Genomic DNA, 21,769 nt, shown 5'->3' on the forward strand with positions numbered 1-21,769 from the left:
TGATATATATCACTTATATATTATAAAATTCAATTATATATAAAATAGTCCTTTATATCTACTATATGTAAATTAATTTCTACTATCTATACACACATACACACAAATACACACATATATAATTCTACATGCCTAAAATATTATTTATATACATATATAAATGAATTTCTACCATAATCTTTTAAACTCTAGGGGGATTTCTTTTGAAAATCTGGTACTATATTATATTCCTGGCTATAGAAATATGCTTCATTTATTTATGCTCACTTTATTTATACTAGGAAATAACTTCATTTTTTTTACTGTATGGTTCTGGTAAATTATCATAAACTCTAATGGAAAATCATCATTAAAAGAATCATGAAATGTCTCAAATGGTCTAGTATTGTCAAGCTGTCCTGGGAGAGGCACCAACTTGGAAAGGCCAAATCAGCCCATAGCTCTAAGAACTTGAGCCATGAGATCCTTGGACCAAAATCACACAGACAGGAGCTTGCCATGGTTTCTCACAAAAATCAGCTCAGTAAAATTTACAGAGTAGATACTGGTATAGCAGAATCCAAAGTGCCTTTTTATTTTTTAGAGTCCAGAGCTAAATCTGAATGAGGGCAAAAAAGACAACTCATAAAGTGTTGAATTCAAATACTATGTCCATGTTGTATGAAATGACATGTTCAGAAGGATGCCTGAATGTTACCAAAGGCAGTTTTTTTCTTCTGACAAGGAGTTTAGAATAAACTTTAGGGTCACAATTAGATATTAGCTTTTTTTTTTTTGTTAAGGAACAAAAAATACTGAAACGAGTTCAAGTTTCATGGAACCCAAAAGCAGGAGGGTAGCTGGGTTGCCCTAAAATTTATCTTCATTTTACAAATTAGGAAACTAGGAATTATAGAAAATAAATGACTCTTCCAAGGTTTTAGTCTATGTAGAAGTCTATATATATATATTTTTTTTGTTGCATACACTGAGGCAGAATAAAACAAAGGACAAGTTTCCTTTGTTGAAAACACTCTCCTTGGCCAAACAGCATTGTATTTCTCCAACATGTAATGAGTAGCACTTCTCAAATTCCTGCATTTTAATGGTGTTTCAAAACAAACAGACAAACAATTCTTGATCTCGTCCCTGCTCCACTTACCTCTACTTAAGCACTGCTCTTGCCATATGCTATTTGCTAGTTTAGAAAAAATTGTTGAGTGGTTCACATTTACAGTATATTGGTGGTTTATGAGTCTGTCACTCCCAACTAGTCTGAGTACTTAGTATAGTTCCATGGCATATAGTAGTAGGTACTTGGAAGACAATTGTTAATTGAAGTAAAATTGAATCACAGTAACCCCTTTTACATGTGAGGCAAATATATATTTTTTGTCTTAGTTAAGATATGGAAAGACATGATCTAAAAGGACAGTTTAAAAAACAATGTTTAGACTTGTATTTCTAGTGGTTCCTTGTTAATTAGGGGTTAGTTTGAAAAGAAGTCTAGGGTGAGATTGTGGTAGACACTGAATGGCAGGTTAAGTAAGGAATTTATCTAGTGGATAATAGGGACTCAAAGATGAGTTCTAAGCAATATGCTATTCGTAGGCGTGCAGATAAAAGGTGATAAAAGGTAATTAGGGTAGTAAACATTTTAAAGAAGAAATCAACAAATGTAGTGAATCAGAGAATTTTTGTTCATAATTTTTGCTGTTCCATCATTTTTAGTAAGGTTAATGAGGCCCAGAGAGAACGAGAAACTTGTCTATAATCTTGTAACCAGAAGTAGAATAAGGATTTTAATTCCTTTCCTTATCTAGGTACCTCAGTGTTAAATTGAAGAGTCTGAAATAGTCCCCCTCCTAGAATAAGGTCCTCATCCTTGCTCTAAGGACCAAAATAGCTCTGTCCAGAGAAGAGTGCCCATTCACCGCTGTAACCTTGTGATATCCCTCTGCACATCTCTGGCTAGTCATTGTCTGGTCTTCAGGCAAGTTCTGATACCAAAACAACTTGTGTCCATCAATTCCACTATACTTGTCATTCGCATATGATCTGTGGTCACTGAACAATACATACATACATACCCAAATATATTCTACCTACCATCTCTCCATCCTTCAGCTACTTAAAATGTGTATTGACCTGTGTTCTACTCTTGAAACTTCTCTTCCCCAGTCTTTCAATTGTACCCTTAAAGCCATTACTCTACCATGAATATATCTCCATTTAACTTTACAAGAAACCCCTCTCTCTTCTTTCTCTTTCTCCCTTCCAGAGGACACAACTAAAAGTCACCCTTGAAGACTTCCTCTGAAGAAGCCACTCAGACATTTCACATTTCATATCTTTGGGGACTAAGAAAGGAACACCTTTTCTACTGCTTTTAGGTGATCATGTCTTAGATCAGGCTGCTACCACAAAATACTGTTAATTGGGTGGGTTAAACAACAGAAATTTATTTCTCACAGTTCTGGAGGCTAAGAAGTTCAAGATTCTGGCTGATTCTGTTTCCGGGCAGGCTCTCTTCTTGGCTTGCAGACAGCCACCTTCTCGCTGTGTCCTCACATGATAGAGAAAGAGCTCCCATAATGGAGTCCCACACTTAGAAACTAATCTATGTCTAATTACTTCCCAAAGGTCCCGCCTCCAAATATTATCACATTGGGGGTTAAGGATTCAACTATTTTGGAAGGACACAAACATTCAGTCTTCAACATGTCATAAATCAAACCAAACCAAACCAAATAACTCACTGGCCATTGATACTTAGCTTGCTCTGCTGTATCTCTATCACTGTTATTCATCAGTTTATGGGTTACTCCTTCCCAACTGATAACATACAGTACTTTAATGATTTAAAATCTGTCTAGATAATTCATTTTACAACTTTGTCCTCTTGACTTCGGTAAACTGACTTTTATCATACTTCAGTCACCTATTTTCGGGACCGCATTTTGTGTCTTGCCCTCATCCTAAGCTGCTCTCTTACACAGGAAGAATTCTAGTGTCTCAAACCATAGTTACCCATCATCTGCATCTTTCTGTTTCTTGATCTGCTTTTATTCCATTGTATTTTCAATTTTCTTTCCACATAATGTTTTTCCCCCGGTACTTATTCCTTTTCTTGAATTCCATGCTTGAATTCCATGGTTTAACACCTGAACAAGTGCTGTCGATACCTTCGACCCCACGTTTCCTCTACACACTTTGCTTCTCTAGATCATACTGCTGTGTGCTTTGTTCTTCCTAAACCCAGGTAGTAGAGTTCATGCTGAAGAAAATATATAATATCTGTGTTTGTGGGCACCATAACAAATTGACATGCTTCAATTTCAGCTGGGCCCTCAGAACCAAAAGTCTGACCTCTCTCTTATTGGTGAGCTTCTTTTCCAATCCCCTTTGATGAATAACCTGCTCCTCCCTCCTCAAGCTTTTACTTGGTTGCTACTCTTCACTCTACCAGTCAAAGATTTTGACTCCTAGTTTTCAGTGAAGGTTAAAATTGATTTTGGCCTCTCATTAGACTGTGAACTCCCTGAGGACAGGGACGACGTTTTGTTCAATTTTATATCCTTAAGATAGTGCTTGGCTAAGTTAGACACTCAGTAAATATTGAATAAAGAAATTTACCTTTTCCTGTGCAAAAACCAATTGCCATCTATACCCAAACTTACCTAGTCTAAGAGGATGTGTTTTTCTGACTCACAGAACCAAACTATTTGCTTGTGCCCCAGACCTCATCTCTTGTTCGCTGCTAGGGACTTTGATTCATTAGTTATCACCTGTGTCTTATGTATTCAAATTCTTCCTCTATTGGATCCTTCTTTATAGCTATAAATATTTTCAAGTTTCTCTAATACTAGATAAACTAATAAAAATATTTCTTTAAAATCTGAATTTTTTTCTAATTAATACAAAATGTTCTATTTTGCATCATCTCTAAAATCATTGAAAAAATTGTCTTTACTCCTTAAAGCACCACAATCTGACTTCACCTTAGACCTCTGTCTGGAAATTATTACAATGATCTCCAGTTGTCAAAAGAAACACACTTTAAAGTCCTTGCCTCAGTGAACTTCACCACATCTTCCAAAACTTTTTCCTTGGCTTTTATGATCCTATGTTTTAAATCACTTCTTAGCTTCCAGATAAGCTCCTCTTCTGCTTGTCGACCTGTAAATGCCAGTGTTCCCTGGACACCTGTCCTTGGCCCTCTCTTCTCCCTCATCTTCCTGGTGATTTCAGCTTACTCTGAACTCTATCTAGTAAGAGAAGACTTTATATTACATCACACTGCCTCTGTGAACTAAGGTGTGGATAGTGGGGACTTTTGCTTTAAAGCATGAGACCAAGTGACCACTAGATTTTGAGATGATCTATTTTAGAGTTTCTTAGTGTATTTGGCATTTTATGTTTGATAAGCCTTTGTTATGGGGGCTGTTGTAAATGTTTACTTCGCAAATAAATCATCACTGGCCTTTACTCACTAGCTGCTACTAGTACTCCCATGTTGTGTGATAAGCAAAATTTCTCCAGACATTGACAACTGTCTGCTGCAGGGCAAAACTGCCCCACTGATTTATGGAAAGTGGCTAATAACAATGAGAAAAAGAGGAATGACTAACTTTAGTATTAGGTTCCAAAAATGAGCTCTGATTTCCAACCAATCTGATGATGTTTTAAATGAGATCGTTATGCTGGAAATTTGCACTCCTCTTTACCCTTACCACTCCAATGGACTTGGCTACTTGGCAACGTTTCCTGGAAATTAATTCCACCCCCCAACCCCTTTTGTTCTGTTATTTACTTTCCCTCGAATAAAGGTTGAACAGCAGTAGCAGTGGTGGGAAACCTTCACAGCAGCCGAAGACTGGCCCTTGTGGAGGTAGAAGTGGGGATTGCTGATAACTAACTGTTCATAAAAGAAGGAAAATAAAACTTTTCAGGGGAAGAATTCAAATTGTATCCAATTTACTTTTTGACAAATTACTGAAACTTGCAATGGCTTGGTCTCTTTATGCACAAGAATTCAGCTAATATGAAAACAGAAATTATCCTAGTACATGTTTGAGACTTCATTACTTTTGATTTATATCTTTTTAGATTAAATGCAAATTTAAGTCTTTCCCATATTAACAGACTGTGCACATTTCACGAGAACGTACACTTCTAGAACATGTCGGCAAGAGGACCTCCTTCTAGCTGTTTTTCAGTTTGCTTCAGGGTGAACCAGTCATTGAGAGTAGGGACATGCCTGTGACGGTTTTGGAAAGAATTGATATCTTCGGAGTCGATGTGTAGATTGAAGAGTTTGCTAATTTAGTTTGAGTAGACCAAAACAAAATAAAATAAAAATAAAAACAAAATATGTAATCTCGGCCAAATATTTGTTAAAGAATCTTATAAATTAAATGCAAGAAAATCCTTTCTCTTTCATGACATGATACCTAAGTAGATTAACCATGTTTTAAAAACAGAAAGGAAGAAAAATACTGTACTCAGTGGACCAACAAAACGAATGGTGACAATTATATCTTACTTGAAATCTGAATAAAACTTCACATTTTGCAAACCTGTACATGGAGTACTTTAGACAACCAAAAGGGAAATATTCACTTTTGATAAATAGTTTGAGCTTCTCATTTGTTAAGAGCTTATATTTTCTGAGGTTTCTTCAAGTCGCTCAGTTGCCATGGCTGGCAGCAGCCAGCTGAGTAGAGAGAATTAGAGTTCGGGTTTTCTTTTCTTTCTTTTCTTTGTTTTCATTGGTGTCTCTCATTTGCCCTATTTTGGAGTCACTGGCTTTTTCTTCCTAGAAAATTCAAGACATGCAATTCCTCCTTTCCATTCAACTATGAAACTGTTAACTGGGCAACAGTGGAATGAGGTTCCCCTTAAATGATTCCGACATTCATCAGAAGTAAGACCATTGATCACCTTTTATCTTAATGGATTGGAACTAATTTTTGAAGACCTAGAGTTTCTTCAACCAGAAAGGAAATAAATTATAGGAAACACCAACAAAAACCCACATGCAGTAAACATAAGCTCCAGAGACTAAAAGTCATCTCTTAACCAAACAGATGATCAGTGATGATTAATACCTTCTGCACAAATTTCTCTCTGGAAAACTACCTAGGAATTCTTCGTGTGTAACTTACACGAATTCATCCTTAAAAAGGTACTCTCTTTCCCATCATTCTCTGTTCTCTGCCTACTTTATTTTTTGTATTAATTCTTATGACTATCTGATATATTATACCATAACATTTTTACTTTGTACACTCTAATTTTTTAAACTTTTCAATGTTTTTGTAATAACACTCAAAACAAACACATTAAAATATTATATAAATATGGAGAGAGATGCTCCCAGCTGGCTGGATGAAGTCAATGATCATGTTGAGGAGGCCCATAAGGGAAGGAACTTTAAGCGGCCTCTGGGTACTGTGATGGTCAGCAAAAAGCTGAGGCCTTAAGGCCAACAGCTAGAAGGCAGTGAATTTTGCCAACTACCTGAGTAAGCCTGAAAGCAGATTCATCCCCAGTCAAACCTCCAGGTAAGAATTTAGCCTGTATACTGGTGCAATCAGTATAGAAGATGGTATGGAGGTTCCTCAGAAAATTAAAACTAGAACTATCATATGACTTAGCAATTTCACTTCTGGGTATTTATCCAAAGACATTGAAAACACTAATTTGAAAAGATATATGTATCCTTACTTATAATAGCCAAGATATGAAAGCAACCTAGTTGTCCATTGATAGATGAATGTATAAAAGAAGATGTGATATATATATATGTGTGTGTGTGTATGTGTATGTATGTATGCATGTTACATATATATAATATATACACACACACACTCATATGATACACACACGCACACACACACATGCATGCACACACTGGAATATTACTCAGCCATAAAAAAGAATAAAATCTTGCCAATCTTGTTAACTATAATGACACAGATGGACCTAGAGGGTATTATACTAAGTGAAATAAGTCAGAAAAAAAAACTGTATGGTTTCACTTATATGTAGAATCTAAAAAAATAAAATGAACAAACAAAACAGAAACAAACTCATAGATACAGAGAACAAATTGATGACTGTCAGAGGGGAGGAGGTTCGGAGATGGGCAATAAAAGTGAAGAGAACTAACAAGTAGAAATTGTCCGTTATAAAATGTCACAGGGATATAATGTACAGTATATGGCATGTAGTCAATAGTATCATAAAAACTGTATACAGTGACAGTTGCTAGATTTATTGTGGTGATTACTTCGTAAGGTATAGAAATGTCTAATCGCTATGTCGTACACTTGAAACTAATATGATATTGTATTTAAACTACAATTAAAAAATAAAAATGAAGTAATAAATAAATTAAATATCGAAAAAAAAAAAAAGAGTTTGGCCTGGTCGATATCTTGATTGCAGCCATGTGGGACCCTGAGCATAAGACCCGGCTAAGCTGTGCTCTGATTTTTGAACCATGAAAACTGTGACATAGTTTATGTATATTGCTTTAAGCTACTCAGTTTAGGGAAATTCATTATGCATCAGCAGAAGCTAATATAAGAATTTTAACATATCAAGTTAAAGAACTATTTTTTTTTTTTTTTTTAAATTTCAGAGTTCGGGAGTTTCCGGGTATTTTTACTCCCCTGCTCCTGCCAGGCATCGAGGGAAGAGGCACCCTGGGCTGTGAGATAGCCTGAGATTGGCTCTACACGCCAAACGCAGCAACGTCCGCACCTGCTGCTCGAGGCCCTATGTTTCTTCTGTTACAGCTTAAAAGACAAGCGTCCAGTGGTGTGCTGCACTGACTAGCTAAACGGGGTGAAACAGAACTCGCTTGTTAGGGCCCAGTTAACATTCATTATACAGACTTTTTTTTTTCAGACCATCTGTTTTCTGCAGTTTGGCTCTCTATTTGTTGTTGATAGGCATTTGACAGATTAATCTGAGGAAAGCATTATATTTGATCACAAGGGGTATTTAAAAGATGTTATGGTCTTAAGCGGACAGTAAAACAAATAAACATACAACAGAGGAATAAAGAAGAAATGTGAGGCCAGAGGGATTTTAGAGATTACCTGCTGCTAAGGCGCCTGCAAATTAATTTGTGCTCTGTTGCACTTGTTTCTCATTCTTTCCTCTGCTGCTTTTGGATTTCACTCGGTGAGTGATCCCAAATGTAAACCACCAGTAGTAGTCGGACAGATTTAGGTTTATTTCCTTGCTGTCCCATCACTCTTCCTTTGAGGTTCTGTTTCTCCAATTATACATTGCATAGATGTTTTTATTATAGTGGATTGTAGTATATATTGAAGAAAAAAAACCTAAGAAATCACAATCCAAAGAAGAGTAAAAATAAAAATGTCCCCCTCCCCAAATATCTGGGAATAGAGTGGATAGCCTTTATGGACATGGGCAAATTGTATGCAAATATGTGTTTCATTATAATTATCCCATTCTGCTAATTGCTCAAGGATTAGAAAATCAAAGAATGATTTAGGGAGTTTGTAACAGCATCTAAAAAATTACTTGCATTTTATTACAAACACACACTCTAGTTCTTTTTTTTTTTTTTTTTTTTTTGTGCCATTACCTGTTTGACCTGAGATATATCAGGTCAAACTAGATAGGTCTGGGTCTCAGTCTCCTAATCTATACATTAAGGCACTAAAAACCAATTGCCATGAATTGTGGTTCCATTGTGATCATAATGCACAGCTCATAGAGTTGTTTGAAGGCTGAAATGAGAAAAGAGACTTTCCATTGTGTCTGACCTATGGTAGGTGCAAGGTAAATTCATATAATAATTTTTTTCCTTTTCCTTTCTCTTGCCTTCTAGTTTAAGTTTCTATCTATGATTTGATAGGGAGGCAGCAAAAACTAGACATTATTTGAGAATAAGTTGGGACTTCCTAAGAAGAAAGTGAAATTTCTCTCACAACTGAGTAATTACATTTAATATATTTGTTTACAAATGGCTCTGTCTCAATCTGAACATTATACCCATAATTACAACATTCAGGCAGTGATACTCCTACACAGGTTAATTCCCGGGACTGTACATTACATTGAATTCAGTTGGGACTTCGAATACACACGTATGCTATGGCGAGTTCTCTTTATTTTCTAGGTTATGGCAATGACAGGATTGTTTATTGCTTTCTATTGTCCTGTTTTTTATTGTCACAACAATAAGCATAAAGCCACTTTGTAATTATGTAGCAGAAGAGCTTAGGGAAAGGCATTGCATGAATACAAATTAGATTTCTCATATAAATTGTTTCCAACAGTAAGTGGCATTGACCACTGATATGTTCATTTTATTGCATTCTGAGTGGGATTACCTGTTAGTATCTAGGCATTGCTTATTTAATAGAGACATCCTTTCTGTATTATGAGTCATTTACATAATTTTAACAAACTGTCAAGCACATTCAAATGTGTACTGAAAGATAAGTGGCCCAATGACATCTACCACACAACACAGACTTATTTATTCTACCTGCCATAAATATTATGTGAAGACTGAATAATAAACTGTAGCTCTTGTAATTGAGGGACATATGATTCGAGCCTGGAGGTGGAATAAGCCACATGTAACCACGACGTGTTCATGACACACGATGGCTAAATTAGTGGTTGAGACTGTAAGTTCTGTTTGTGTTGAGAGGAGGTGAATTAATGATTAAATAGAGCTAGAATAACAGTGTTTCATGGGGAAGCAGAATGTTAAAGAATTTGTTTTTTCATAAGCAGAATAAAGTGCCAGTGTGCAAAATATTTCTGAATGTGACTTTTAACATTGCCAAGGCATAGTTAAGTTCCTGGCAATTTGTAAAAATCTAGCAGCAAAATAAAAATTTAGGGGGAAGGCAACTGCCACCACCAAAATTAGATAACTTCAGTGTGTTGCAGGAGAGTAAAACTAAGTTATTTCTCTCTATGCTACTGGCTGCAAAAGGACTGAAGGTGCCAGGTATACTCCCTTCTCTAACCCTCCTGCTTCCTCCAGGCCTCGGTTCATATTTTCAGAGACTACCTTTCAGACACTACTTCCTGTAAAATGGCAATCCCTGTTCCTGCCCCGCCACCTGACCTAGCTCTGGTACTTCTTGTTTACCTTGTACTACTTAATTGTTCTACCAAGACCTTATCATCGTAATGCACACACGCTTCCAATTATCTGTTCCTCTCCTGGAATGTGAGCTCTACAAGGACAAATATTTTTATTTTTCATTCACTTGCTATTAAATACCCAGAGCCTAGAGGAGCACCTAGGGCGTAGCAAGTTACTCAAGAAATATTTGTTTAGTGGGTGAATACAGCACTGAAGTAAGTATCACTGCATCAAACTGCAAAGATGTCCTGTGCTAGAACATGGCGATTTGTACATATTGACACCTTTATTCATGCTCTTCAGATAACTGAAACCACCTTCTAACATGTGGGACGTCTGAACTTGCATGAGTGCCAGGCGTACACACATTGTTGCCCGGGCACCACCAGCGTAATTATTGACAGAGGGGGAGTTTCTGTCCATCTGGCAGTGTAGGTGGACAGACATCAAGTTCAGGGCTTCCATTAATGGCAGGGGAAAATATGGCAGGTTGTATATGGCTGAAGCGAGATCTCTGGGCTCACTGTAACCCCATTCAAATGTCCCTTTCTTAACAATATGAGACTAGGCAACCAATCAAACGCAAATCCCATAGTTCTCTAACTGCTGTTGCCAGCATTGCGAAAGGCGAAGTGTATTTTTTTTTAATGGTTACAATAGACAGACTCATAGTCCAACAATGGGTTAAAGCTTCTGAAAGCCCACCTGTAAAAAGCTACAATTACTAAGATTTACTGACAGCAATCGTGACAATAGAGAACGATTTTCTTAAAGCTAATTCGAACAATCTTTGGAGCGGTCATTTGCAGCAGTAAATAGTTTGCTGCTGCAGTAGATTTAAAGAGACTTTTTTTTTTCCCACTGTGGAGCTAAACCAAACACATACTGCAGCTTCCTTGGAAAAGAAGGAAAGGAAATGTGGGAAACACATATATCTTATTAAAAGGCATTCATTTGTCTGTTCTCAAACTAATGTGCCATGCCATTACTTAACTACATAATGAGTGAAACATCAGAGCATAATTAGGCATCACCTATGACAGCATGAGCTGTTAATCAAACAACAATTTTAAGGGTTGTCATGGAAGGGAGGTTCAGGTTTATTCTTGGATTTTTTTTTTTTTTTTAAGTAGTACAAGCTGCTAGGTGAAGCTCTGAAAAAAGAAAAATCAAGACTGAAATATCAGAATCTTTCTCTTTAACTGAAATAATATATGTCTATTTATCCTTAGGGGTTGTCATTTCTATTTGGAATTGCCTTCAAGATTCTCTTTTGGGCTTCTCATTGCTGAAAGTATTTTAGTCTACTGAAAAGACACAAATGAAGTTAGGAACTTCAAGTTCTTGGTTAAATTTGGTTAAAATTTTGGACAGGTAAATTTCATTGCTTTATGTTTATCTCTCCCTTATCATAATTCACATGAAGATTAAATGCACCGAAGCCATTTTTATACAGTATTAAAATAGCTTGCAGATTTAAAAAAATTTAACCTTGTTAATTTACTTAGAAACAAATGAGACTTGCCTAGTTTAATTGTTTTGCAACTTATTTCCTTGAAATTACTAAAATTTACTGCAGTCTGTAGACTTTTCCTTAGCTGCTTCTCTAGATGCTTTAAAACTTTTATTCATTATGTTAGTGGATGATTGCAATATCTATTTTACCCATACCGACGAAGTACCACTCCCATGAAGCCTTGGAACCTATAATTTTAGTTCTCCGTTTCGTTGGCTTGAAGAGTGAAATGTGACTGCTCAATTGAGTTTTGAAGTTTCTCTGCGTTTGAAAGAAGCCCAGCTGCTCTGCTTGACATGGCCACGGAGACGTCTGCGCTCCCCAAACACATTTGCTCCTTGGGCTGTGCCTATCAGAGCTACAATACTGCTCACACCAGAGGACAGCTGATTTCTTCCCGCAGTACAACTTTATTCCCCCAGGACGGCTAATGATCAATAGTCATATCTTCTAAGAAGATGCCATTTGTCTGTAGGAAGACAGCTAACGGGAGCCTCGAGAGCACTAAATGGAGAAAAATAAGTTTTATTTCCGTTCGTGATGAGGTTGGTAGGCAGTTCAGCAAATGAAACAAGAAAGGCTGAACTAAAAGTCCATAGGGTGGGAAAGTCAGCCTGACTACTTTATAGAAACAACAGAGCAGCTACAGGCAATAATCGCAGCACCTTAGAAGCAACCTAGAAATTGACTGCAGTCTGGCATCTGATCAAAAAATGAAAAGAAGACCATTATGATACTTTTAAATGAAGGCAGATCTATGAAGTAGGGGTTTTGAAAAGGGAGTAAATACAAATTTTCAGCAGGGTATGGATCTTAGACAATTAATTCAGACTACTGAAATTAAAGCTAAAATAAAACCAAACAAAAATTAAAGTGATATCGTGTCCCAATTACAGCTGAAAATAAAGGGAAATAAGTGTGACGTCCATATTGGTCCATTTTTGCAAAAAAAACCCCCAAACCCTCTTAGATAATTAATTTTATAACATTATATAATATTATGATATTTATGGGTTGACATACTACACTTCCCCTTTCTCTTAGGAACGAACACCAGATACAGAAGACGCCAGATGAGGACATGATTCTTACTTTGGAGGATTGTTGATCAGTTAAGAGCAAATGCCATGAGATGTGCATCTCAAACGTTCTATGTTGCCACAAATAGCCTTCTGGCATTCTTGAGTGATTTATCTTTCTAAATACTTTTTAATCTTGGGAATGAGAGAGGAAATCAGCAATAGTTGTTGCCTTCAGAGAGGGAAACTGAGGGATTGGAAGATGGCAGAGGGAAAGAAACTTTTTCACCATATGAACCTTTGTACCTTTTGAAATTTGATTCATGGGTATGTATTATTTGTTCAAGTGTATATTTTAAAATAGACATTTTCAAATTCCTATATATTCAATTATTTAAATTACATATTTGAAATACGTAATTAATCACTTTTCAATACTTAATATCACTCCCTCTCTCGGGCTTGAGTTTTTGGGATGTGCTTGCTTCTCCAGTCCCTAATAAATTCCAGGACTTAACATAAAGGTGAAATTATGTACCTCCAAAGACCCAGTCACTTGAGTATAGCCATCTCTCACTTCTTCCTTATTTTTAACCCACCTTGCCTTAACATTAGGACACTTTAAAAGAGATTCTTTTTACTTTCATAATCGCTCACGAGAAATATTGACAGGGGCAAACACTCATACATACACATATGCATAAATACTGATAGGTAATAATAGGTGTATATTAAATCTTGAATTTTCTTTTGAGAAAAGAATGCTTTAGCCTCTGGAAGAAAGTCAAATACAAACCGAATGTAGGGCTGTGAATAATTCAGGAGGGAGTTCGACGCAGAACAGATTCTATTGGTCTTTTGCTACCTGGCACCCCTGGAACTTGGCTAGAAAACATCTTCTGGCGACTTTCCTGTCTTTTTCATAGGAGAGATGTTATCAATTCAATAGGTGTGTATAAAAAAGGAGAGGAAGTCCTTCCGCTAGAAGCACACACGCTTGAGATCGGGGCTATCTTATCCGCAGGATCTCTCTCTCCCCATTTTCCCACTTTCCTATGTCCTCTCAGCATTCTAAAAGTAAAAAGGTAAACATTAAAAAACTATTTTGGGGGGCTCAAAATCCAGGTCTAGGTACACTTACCCCAATTTTCATGGGTTCAAATTAGCCTTCCTACTAGTTCACTTGTTAAATTGTCGCCAGAAAGAGTATAATACAGAAGAAAGCAAAAAGCAATCTTCCAACTGTGGAAATTGAGGGAAAGTGTGTACTTAACAAGAAAGAAGAGCAGTACTTACCCATTATTGTGATTTCAGAGAAAAACAGTACCGTAATGAAGCACAATTACTTTTTGAAGTGCTTGTTATGCATGAACTAGAAAAAAATGTCACAAGCTTTTCCCAGGACAGAACCCAAGATCCTGGGTAATTGGCAGTTACAAATTAGTGGTGATCAGTTAAAGTATGCCTTATTGCTGAGAAGCCACCTCATTTTAAACATCTCCAATCACTTGCACCACTCTTGAAACTTAATCACCGAGGCTTTTCTGAATCGGAGCTGCCATGTCAGCCTTGGAGCCATTCTATAGACCTATAATAGGAATTGATGATATACTGTTCATCTTCTGCCCCAATAAGACCTGAATCAGACACTAACATAAAAGATTTCAGCTGAGTGGGTTTAAAGAGATGATAAAACAAGTATAGAATATTCAGGAAACTAGAATTATTTGTAAATTTCTCATTACCTAGGGGGAAAAATTCTTTACAGTCTTTTAATCTTTAATTTCTGTCCTCATTGAGCTTTATTAAGAGAGAGCTTTGGATGTCAGTATGCAAAGTCAACATAAAAACTGATTTCATTTGTATAATTAGCAAAAAAATTGGAAAATTAGATAATCAAATTCTATTTATAATAGTAGCAAAACATCAGATACTTAGGAATAAATTTAGTGAGGGCTGTGTATAACCTATACACTGAAGACTAAGAAACATTGCTCAGAAAAACTAAAGAGGACTTATACAAGTAGAGAGAGATGTCTAAGGACTGGAAGACTTATTGTTAAGAATCGATTGTTCCCCAATGGATCTACAGATTCAATACGATCCCAATCAAATAAGCTTTTAAAAAAATTAGAGTCTTATTGCTGCTGTGCCTCTTAATGGCTTAAAATAATGCAGTTTCTTATAGTTCTAGAAGCCAAAAGTTTGAAATGAGGTTAACATCAGAGTTGTCAGGGCTGGTTCCTACTAGAGGTGCCAGGGGCTACCCTGCTCTTTGCTTCTTCGTTCAGCTTCCATTGGCTTCCAGCATTCTTTGCCTTGTGGCTATATCACTCCAATCTCTGTCCCTCTGTCATATTGCTTTTCTCTCTTCTCTTCTGTAGTCAGATTTCTCTCTGCCTGCCTCTTTTAAGGATACTCATGATTATATTTATGTCCAACTTGGATAATACATGATAATCTCCCCGCTCAAGATCTTTATTAAATCTTCAAAGTCTCTTTTGTCATATAAAGTAACATTTCCAGGTTCCAGGGACCTGAATATCTTTGAGGACCATTATTATGAAATTTGTATAGAAATACAAAGAAGGTAAAACAGAATATACATCCTGGAGAAGAAGAACCAAGTTGGAGGACTGATGCTACTTGGTCTCAGTGAATATCGCAAAGCCCCAGCAATCAAGTCAGTAGTTTTGGTACAAGGATAGATGAAAGGCCGGTGTAACTACTGGGAAATAACACTTTTTCAAATCTCTCAGTGCTCCTTTATACGGTCCTGGCTGTCTGAGCCGTATTGCCGTAAAGATAACGTTTGCTTTCACTTCCTCTAGAAACGTTTTCACATGCCACAAGAATTGGATCTATAACTTAAAAACAACAACAACAACAGCAACAACAACAACAACAACAACAACAAACAACAACAACTTGTCATCCCCAAAGCCAAATGGCTACACGCTAGGTACCTAGAGTAGCTCCAAAGGTGGCAGAGAGACTAGAGTATTAGAGTTTTAGGCATTGACATTTCAAATAATCCAAATTTCTGCATAAGTAATGCTGAATTTTCTGATTCCTTGTAAATAAAAACTGATTCTTTTTGCCAAAAGAAGTTGAACTCCCTCTTCCCTTCTCTCAGTCTATAGAGCATTGATGATGATAAAACTTCAGTGTATGTAGGATTCACCCTGAGATTCCTAAACTGAACCTGTAGAAATTTATTTACAGTATGTCTGGGAAGGGCCCAGAAATCTATCTTTTTAACAAACATCCAAAGAATTTCTTATGCAGGTAAGTCTAAGGGCCACTCTTTAAGGAACATGGCCATTTTCTCTCCAGAGAAAATGACCATTCAAAAATACTTGGTGAAACAGACAGGCAGCAATTTTCAAATCACCACAGAGGAAAACAAAGTCTTCCATGGAAGTCAATTAGCAACATGAGGGAAATAAAGTGGGGCACGGAAAAGGCATCACAATGGACTAACGTATTCCTAATACTAGTCCTAGTGATTAAAGTCCCCAAAGAGGAGGACCTAGGAACGATATCACGAGTTCATTGTTTTATCATCTTTATTGAGTTCCATTAAAGAGTAGTTTTCATTTTATAAGTACCATTAAATGATTATTTACTGGTGACAGGAACTCTCCTATTTAGATTCTCTCTCTCTCTCTCTCTCTCTCTCTCTCTCTCTCTCTCTCTCTCTCTCTCTCTCTCTCTCTCTCTCTCATCTATCTGTATTTTCTTATTCAATCCCTGCAAAAGGGGTATATATTATGTTATCTTCAGTTTTTAGATGGGGAAACTAAATAAATGGCAGAGCCATATCAAACCCAGGCTGTTTGACTCCATTGCCTGTGTTCTTAACCCAATATGCATTGTTACATATAACAGTATTTAGAGAAATAGTTTTGTAAATAGAAATCTGGATGAGCTGGCTCCTAAGTGACTATTAGATACAAATTTGTTATGCAGAGTGAGCGTAACCAATAGGCAACAGCTTTTTTTTAAGGCAGATGTGAAGTGCATTTGGTAAATGGTCTAGTTTAGAGGTGCTCAAGGGAAATTTAGTTAAGTAAATGGGTGACAAGGTAAGCCGGGGCTGTATTGGAAACAGGGAGGTTTGTGCTCCATTCAGAGCAGGATATCTGGGAACCCTTGGAGATGTGACATAATGCAAGGTTTGAGAAGACTAGTTTGACAATACTCTCTAATACAAGGTGGGATGTAAATTAGAAATTAGAGGTGAGGTGATCAGTTTTGAGGAAAAGAAGTAATAAATTCAGATATTTGTAGGGTATACTGACATTCTCAGAACCTTAGAGAAGACCTAGTTCCTGTGGCCTTTATCAAAGCTTTTTCACTTTGGTTTCAAATTACTGAACTTCTTAATTATGAAAACCACTGCTATTTCTTCTTTCATTAGATTATCTCGGGCTAGTTTTTAAGTTGGGTAAATAGAGTTCATGCCAGGTAATTATGTATGTCAGGGTTTGGAAGAAATTTGATATGTTTGGAAATAAACTGTGCAGTTGCTCACTTCAACTAACCTTTCAGTCCATTTTAGTTTCTTTTGGAAATGCATATAACTGAGTTTTCAAAACTGCCTCTTTCTTTGAATATGTAAGCTTTCCCCTTGTCCTACATTGCAGCTAAGCTTTGCAGAATTTTATTACGAATACAACAAAGTCAGCGAAAGTTTTCCATCTCTTCTGTCAGTGTCAATATTGTATACAGTCACGTGCTGCGTAATGATGAGATACATTCTGAGAAATGTGTCTTTAAGTGATTTCATTGTGCAAACGTCATAAAGTGCACTTGCACAAACCTAGATGGTATAGCCTACTACTGTCATTGTAATGTGCTAAACTTTCATACAACTGGAAGTACAGTAGGTTTGTTTACACCAGCATTTCCACAAACACATGAATAATGCATTGTGCTATGACCTTCTGATGGCTATGGCATCACTAAGTGATAGAAAAGTTTTAGCTCCATTATAATCACATGGGACCACCACCTATATGATGGTTTGTTACCATCTAACCATTTATGTGGTTCATTATTGACTGAAAGGTCATTATGTGGCACACTTAGAATCATTTGAGCATCAGAACACTGGAGTTAAACTGCATCATTAGATGACTGTCTGTGGCAGGGTAAAAGTCTTAGTCTTGTTAGCGAGTGTGGACTGCTACAATTTACTGCTGAAAATAGTCCTGTATCCCAGTAATTAAAACAAAATTGATGATTCTACTTAGCTTACTTTGGAAATGATAGGAATTTTATTCATGGAAGCTATTTGATACATCTTCATGGTGCCAGTACAAATGGCAAATTCAGTATAAAAGTTAATCAAACATTTATTTGCAATTTGATAAATGAAAAACTGACTGATTTCCTCACATCTGCTTTCGTACTAGTTGTTTGGTTCATATAGACCCTTAACTTTTCTTAATTAAGAAAATATATCAAATATAAGTAGTTCCTTACTGGATAGAATAGCCTGAAAATTCAACTACACTTAGATTTTTACTTATTATTATTAATGACTAAAGCAAAAAACCTCAACAGTAGAAGAATAAGAGCAGCAGCAATCATTTAGTGAGCAACTAATATGTGGCAGGTACTATGCATATCTTTTCTTTGTAAATGGTCATATATTTTCATTACAATCTTATGAGCTTATGTTAATAGGAAAGAAAACTACAAATCAAAAAGTTAAATAATTGTGTAAGAAGTCACAGAGCCTATAAGAGAAAAATCGGGATTTGAATCTAAATTGGTCTAATCTCAAAGCCTGATGATCCTTCTTCACATGATACTGTTCCCCATAATAGTAACATGAAAAGTATAATAAATATATTAAACTGCTATTTTAATATAAGAAGTACAAAGACAGATTGTGGAGTAAACCTTCTTTTTTCATTTGTAAGATGAATCGGCATCTTGTTAAGGATCAGTGAAATATAAATGTAAAGACAGAGTGCAAAACAAAGCTTTGGCTCCCTCTTTTTTAAGCAGGTAACCCTCAAATCTCTATCTCTTGCTCTGACATTTTTCAGCTCCTCAAACTCAAAATGTCACCAACTGAGCGCATTACCTTTCCTCTCATGTTTATTTCCTGATTCTTTTCTGCCAGTGGCTCTATCATCAGTAAGCTACATGGCTTAAATACTGGTGGCAGTTCTGAGTTCTTCCTTTCTCTTCCACCCTACATTACTCAATAGCCAGGTCCTGTTGGCTCTTCTTTATAAATTTCCCTCTTCTATGACTTCACTGTTACTACTCTAGTTCAGGCTGCTTTTATTCTTTCCAGAAATATCTTTTACCTCAAACCAGTCTATTGCTGGTTCCATGGCAATATTTCTGAATCATTGCCTTGATTGTGTTACTAAAATACTCCAAAAACCTTCAGTGGTTCCGCTTAGCCTATATTATTGGGTTGTCAAATAAACTGCAGGATTCTCAGTTATATTTGAATTTAAAAGTTGTATGGGACCTACTTATAGTAAAAAAAAGTATTTCCTTACAATTTAAATTTACTGGGTATCTTGTATCTTTATTAGCAAATTCTGGAAACCCTAATGAATATAAACTCTTTAGTCAGCTGTCAATAAAGGATTCCTGCCAGTGGCTCAAGTTTTATCTATCACTTCTGTTCTTCCTACAGTCCATCCTCCAGTCAAATAATATTGCTCACTGGTCCCGCACATGAGTTATCCTGCTACTATAGACTGAATGTTTGTGTCCCTCCCAAATTAATATGTTAAAACCCAATGTGATGACATTTGGAAGTGGGGTCTCTGGGAGGTGATTAGGTTATGAGAGGGTGCCCTCAATGGGATGAGGGCCCTTATTAAAGAGAACCTAGAAAACCCCTTCTGCAATGTGAGGACATAGTGAGAAAATGGCTGTCTGTGAAATAGGAAGCCAGATCTCACCAGACATCGAATCTGCTGTCACCTTGATTTTAGATGTCCTAGCCTCCAGAAATGAGAGAAATAAATATTTGTTGTTTCAGCCACCTCGTCTATGGTATTTTTGTTACCATAGCCCAAAAAGACCAAGATATCTTCCTTGTGCCTTTGCTGAACCACCTGTCTGTGTGGCCCAGCAAAAATGTTACTCCTTGAAGAAATCTGTGATTCCTCTGAGGACTCCATGGCTCTTGATTTGTATTGGTCTTACTCTACTTATTCAGTCCTAACTTGCTTAATTGTAAGTAGTCTACCTCTTCTCTCTAGTTACTTGTAAGTTCCTTATTTTCACATATCTCCAATTCTAACATTGTTCTTTACACATATTGAATACTCAGTATTTGTTGAAAGAACAAATGAAATAGTAGGAAAGACTTTGAACTCCTGAAAGTAATGATCTTTTCTCATACAAGTAGCACCTATTCCCACAAAGAGAAAAAAAAAAACTTGATGGGGGCATGTGTGAAATGTGTAAATATTCCTCTGCTTTATGGATACTTCACTACAGTCTATTAAAATTGACCAGTTCTTGGGTATTCCCAAGGGGAAAAGGAGCATAAAACTTCTTTCTTGTCCTTTTTTGTGGGACTGATATGTTTCTAGTTTTTACCATAACTCTAAACTACCTTAGATAACCTAGCAATATTTTTGAGACACATATTTCTTATTCATTAGGCAAAGAAAAAGTGACATCACCAGGAGTAATAGAGTCACGTAAAAGGCTAAGTTGGGGTCTGAGAGAGATGCACAGCTTGGACAAGTGAGAAGCTGCTTGCAAACACAGTTAAGATCTGGATGTTGTGGACATGGATTTTCATTTCTACAAAACCTGCATTTTACATCCCTTTCTTATGCACCTTGATATACCAAACAGTTGTTTTTGGAAAGCATCTGTCCTCGATGATACGTTTTCATTCATTTTTCCATCAGTTTATGTTGAGTATTCTGGTAAGTGTCAGGTCTACTGCACTCTTATCGCAACAGATAAATTACATCATTCTGGTTGTTTCTGATCTGACATAAATAAAAAGCTGAAAGACAGCCCAGTTTAGCAATTTGTGGACAAATTTTACATGGCTTTGAGATTCTTTGGATCTGATTTATAAACTATTTTTCAAGAACATATTCACAAGCTCTACCTAGGAACACAGTTTTGGGCTCTCTTGGCCTCATCACTATGTAAATCATCAAGTGGAATACAAATGCCTCACTGCCAAAATAGTCAGAATGACATTCCCACCACTGCATATGGATGAAGCCATGGCTGATAAATTCCTTCTCCATATACACTCTCTTGCTGCATTATTTATGGACTTTGAAAATGCAGGTTGGCTCCTGCAGTGATTTTTTGGCACTATTCTCTTCTTAGTAGGGGCCGTGAGCTGTAACCTGATCCTGGGATGAAAAGCGTTTATCCTTTCCTGACAGCAAAATTGTTACTCTAGAACAACAACGATTATGTTTAAAAAAATGTTTTTTAAGCCTTTACAGCCATAGAAGTTGAAAGGACAATTGAAGATTTCCCTGCTTTGGCTGACCTTATATATCTAGAAAAATATTTTATGTGCTTCTACATAGTCCTTTTTAATTAGAATTGGAGCTTGGATTTTTAAGGCATGTTGTGTTAGCTGAGCGTTTAAATAAATACGCTCAATACTGTTTAGTTCAAATTTTTCTTCCTTTAAGACTCCTTTTCTTTCTTCATTGTGTTAGAGCTATTGGAAGCATCCACAGAGACAGCAAAACTTGTTAAGCAAATTTAATGTAAAGTACAGGTTTTTTTTTTTTTAGGGAGCCACAAAAGGGAAAAGGCCTTTTTGCAACATAGATGTAAAATGAATAAAACACTTCAAATGAGTGAAATAGTTTTCAGGGCAGAAGGGCCTGTCTATAAAATATGTAAAAATTTCACCCGGCAATGAATGCTTTCCCCCTCTAAAACCTGACATTTCCCTTATAGCAACTGCACATATTAAAATAAGCCCAGGGACTGAAAGAATGTGCTCAAGCCAAGGAAATATTTAATAAGCGTGTAAGAAACAGAGATGGGGAGAGGAGAGGTGACAAAGGAACAGGAAGAGAAACTGTCTTCCTTTTCTTTTAAAAAATCTCTATCGTTTCATCTGCC

At 36.5% G+C, this 21,769-nt stretch overlaps 1 protein-coding gene across 3 annotated transcripts in view; it reads right to left on the bottom strand.

Annotated features, from left to right (window-relative positions):
- The window catches only part of GALNTL6 (polypeptide N-acetylgalactosaminyltransferase like 6), an 881,484-nt gene that overhangs the window by 171,429 nt on the left and 688,286 nt on the right, over positions 1-21,769 (bottom strand). The window lies entirely within an intron of this gene.

The sequence above is a fragment of the Rousettus aegyptiacus genome, unplaced genomic scaffold (genome assembly GCF_014176215.1).
Source record: "Rousettus aegyptiacus isolate mRouAeg1 unplaced genomic scaffold, mRouAeg1.p scaffold_m13_p_16, whole genome shotgun sequence".
Lineage (NCBI taxonomy): Eukaryota > Metazoa > Chordata > Mammalia > Chiroptera > Pteropodidae > Rousettus > Rousettus aegyptiacus.